Here is a 4399-nt window from a genome sequence, read left to right as displayed (position 1 = left end):
CATCCAACCGAGATCTATACAATTGCCCCCCCCCCAAAAAAAAATCTAATTTTAAAAGATATGACCAATAAATGGGTTATTTTCTTTTTTCTTCACCAAACAGTTGGTCTCAACTTTCTCTATACAGCATGTGAGTAGGGCCTCATACACACCAAGCTGGTTGTAGCTTTGTTAGAAATCAGTGATGGCTAACCTCCGACACTCCAGTAGTGGTGAAACTATGACTCCCAGCATGCTCCATTCATTTCTATGGAGTTCTGAGAACAGCCAAGCAAGTCGTAGTTTTAAAACAGCTGGCGTACCGGAGGCTAGCCATCACAGTACAGGACAGCGACACCAGACGACCCCCTTAATAATCCTGCCCACTCAACTTTGTTCAATGTGTTTACAATCTTCCTTTTGTTATTATATCTGTATAAACTGCAGTGTATTATCCCTCTTCTCATGTAAGGCTATTTTCACACTAGCGTTTTGGCTATCCTTAATGGGCTCTCACAAGCGGTTGAAAACTGATCAGTTTTGCCCTAATACATTCTGTATGGAAAAGGATCCGCTCAGAATGCATCAGTTTGCCTCCGTTCAGTCTCCATTCCGCTCTGGAGGCGGACATCAAAACACAGCCTGCAGCGTTTTTCTGTCCGCGCTGTGGTGCTGAGCAACACGAATCCGTCCCGGCACACAATGTAAGTCATGGTGACGGATCCGTTATCTCTGACACAATAGAAAACGGATCCGTCCCCCATTGAATTTCAATGGTGTTCAAGACAAATTTGTCATGGCCATAGAAGACATAATACAACCGGATCCGTTCATGATGGATGCATGCGGTTGTTTTTATTGTAACAGAAGCGTTTTTACAGATCTGCAAAAAACGCTAGTGTGAAAGTAGCCTAATATTAAAGAGATGATATTCAGTTTTACTGCAGGCTGTAAAACGAGATGCTTTCTCTTTTCACCCGGTTGTAGTACACATGCTATGCTGACATCTAGTGGTCAATGTGAAAACCGCAATATTGTATACTCTCATATGGATACAAGATATAACTAAACACTGTTAAGAAGCATTTTTTTTAAATAGCTTCCCTCAAAAAATCCGTCATCTGATGGCTCATGCCATGATTTTACTTTTGTACAAAATTTTTATGAAAGCGGTAAGAGCCCATACACTTGTATGGGCGATGGATGTTGCCCATTATACGGCCATGTGCATGAGCCGTTGTTAGCCCAGTGGTCTGTGCCTGCATTATTGCCCCTACCCGCAGGCACGGGCGCCAGCCAGGCTCCCTCTTTCCCTCCTGCTGCCATGCGCCATGCTGACAAGCGCGAGCAGCAGGTAGTAGCTGAACTGTTGTATCTGCGCTTACTTCCTGCTTGAGTCCTGTACTGTTTGTTAGGGCTTGTATGGGCATGTCTCTCCTCCCTTGTAAGTACACACCCTCCATCTCTCCAGCCTATTGCTGGATTGCAGGAAGTATTTAAAGGCCCTTCCTGCCCCAAAAAGGCGCCTGAGCAATCTTGGTCACTAGCTTGTCTAGTTCCTAATGTGAAAGTGTTTTGTTAGTTTCTGCTTTTCTGTGTACCGGACCCTGTGTACCGGACTTTGCTTGTTTGCCGCCTGCCTCTGAACCTGGACTTCGTGTATGGACTTTGCTTGAATCGCTGCCTGACTTGACTCAGAACTTTCTGACCACATCCTTCCACTCGGTGCTTGCACCGGTATCTCTGACCCCTTGGTCAGCTGCCACTGACTTGGGGACTGGTCTGGAGCGGCACCTGGTAGCTACCCTAACGGCCCAAGCCTAATGATTCTTTGTGACCATTATCTTTAAAAAAAAAAATGTTAATGGGAAACCCCTTTAAGCTGCTGGTATGAGGACGGTCACTTCGCTGTAATAGATTTCTTTTCCTGCAATGATTACATCCACAAAAGGCGGTTTGGATGATGAGTTGACTTTCTAAATAAAGAATAAATGTAATAATGGAGAGATTGGGACAAATTCCTTTCTAGTGACCATTGTAGGATGTTTATTGCGCATTACGGTAACCAGTTCAATTACGCTTTGGATGAGAAGCAGTAATTAGGATGTCAGGTTTATTGTTATATATTAGCGTAAAATGGTTTTCGGGAAAGTGTGCGCTCTGTCTGGGTGAGATAAGGGACAAGTGTTTGGGTCTGTTACATAGAAAGCTGTTATTCAGAACAGGTATACACTAGTACAGAACGTAGATATTAACATTCACTCGAAGGTTGTACATCATCGATGCCACTTTCATGCCATCCAATAGCATGATGGCATTTCATGGACCAACTCCACTACAGCGCCCAAGCTTTACCTACACAAACTTCAGAAAGGGATTGACACAGCGTTAGCCTATCGCTAGGATAATATAACAAAACAATAACAAATACAGGTGCACTCTGCAGTCTCACTAAACCCTCAAACTGATTTTAAAATTGAGAGATTAGTCAACATGTCCTACGGTGTAGAACATGTCTAAGCCCGGGCACCACGTCAAGGTTTCTCAAGTAGCCCGAGACCTAGCTGCTGGGGATCGCCATTAGCAACGGGCCACAAGTGCAGGATTTGCTCCCCTGTATATATGCACGACTGCATGTGGGTTTGAGCACCTCCTGCTAATGCCACCCTGTCTTTTTAGTTTGTATATATAGATTCCTGGAGTTGTATAAACTCCAATTTAAATGTGCCTGTTTTCCATCTACAGGCCACATTTAGGTGCACCTGTGAGGCCTGGGCCATACCAGTCAGTCTTGAGTGGGACTCGCAGACTCCTCCCTCCTCCCATTGCAAGCATGGCTACATGCAGGAGGTAACTGGTGAGCTGTTTGTGAGTCGGCCTCATGCTCCTGTAATTTGCCCACTGGCTCCTGGTATTGCCCATACGGCTCAGGTAGGAGAGTGCTAGGTCTCGGGCTACTTGAGAAACCTTGACGTGGTGCCCGGGCTTAGACATGTTCTACACCGTAGGACATGTTGACTAATCTCTCAATTTTAAAATCAGTTTGAGAGTTTAGTGAGACTGCAGAGTGCACCTGTATTTGTTATTGTTTTGTTATATTGATTATGACATACGCACTTGTTACCTTTTGTGAGATGTCTATTGTGGTACTTGTGGTTCGCCGCGGGCATCCTCCACCGTATGCATTTTGCTGGGGATCGCCATTAGCAACGGGCCACAAGTGCAGGATTTGCTCCCCTGTATATATGCACGACTGCATGTGGGTTTGAGCACCTCCTGCTAATGCCACCCTGTCTTTTTAGTTTGTATCGCTAGGATAAGCCACCAATATCCAACTTTCAAAAGGTCCAACCGTTGTAATGCCTGTAAGTCCCTAGAACGAAGTGGTGGCTTCATGGTTGACCATTGATTGTAATGGAGCCTCTGAGGAAAGCAAAGTAGAGCTACCAGGAGACTAATCTTTGGTATGATGCTACAATCCTAGCAATAGCTAACATTGGTGACATATCCTATCAAGATGCCACCAATGGCTATGCTGAGACAGCCATTATAAAGGGGTTGTACATTTTTAACAAAGCTATCAGAATATTAAAAAAACTGAAGGAATCAATACTCTGACCCTCATCTATCCCCACTGCTGCAGGTAGAAAATGGCAAGAGATGACCACTCAGACAGTCAATGGTTGAGGCAGGTCATCACTGTGGTCAATGGTAGTCTGTGATGGAAGCAGATGTGAATCCACTGTCTCACTGAACAGATTTGACTTAGGGCTACTCCTAAGGGCGTTATCTAAGTGGCCACCTCTGTTTTTCCTACTTTATCACCAATATAGGGATCAGGACTCAGCAGGGGAACCACTAGGCTGCTACATCTTGGAGTAGTCTCTTGTTCAGTAGACTGCTGACCTACGGGAGTCAAGAGACATCAGCAAGGGGCACCAAGGGATCAGGCAACACCGTAGTCAGGAAACAAGCCAAGGTCAGGGTAGGCATTGTATAAGCAATCCAGTAAATAGTCCAAAGATAAGGGCAGGCAGCACAGGGTAAGAAATGGGAATAGGCAGAGGTCAGGTCAGGCAGTGAAGGGCCAAATCCAGAAACTGGGGGGAAAACAGGACTATGGCGGACCATTGCAAGAAACTAGCTAACTAGAACCTATTGTTCAGGCACCCTTTCACAAGGAAAAGGGGTTGTGCCACAAAATATAGTCTATATTTTTAAAACCAGCACCTGGATCTGAATACTTTTGTTATTGCATGTAATTAAGAAATTAGTATAGCCACTGAGCTATTCAATAAAATGTATCTGTATAGCGCCACCTGCTGTTCACAGTATTTATCTATCCACCTCACTGGGGTGGTCGCACATGCTCAGTTTAAAACTGCCACCAGCCATATCTTCTGTGGCCGTGGCAGTTATT

The sequence above is a fragment of the Bufo gargarizans genome, chromosome 9 (assembly GCF_014858855.1).
Source record: "Bufo gargarizans isolate SCDJY-AF-19 chromosome 9, ASM1485885v1, whole genome shotgun sequence".
In the NCBI taxonomy this organism is placed as follows: domain Eukaryota; kingdom Metazoa; phylum Chordata; class Amphibia; order Anura; family Bufonidae; genus Bufo; species Bufo gargarizans.
The sequence above is the reverse complement of the archived record's forward strand: the minus strand, read 5'-3'. Positions refer to the sequence as shown.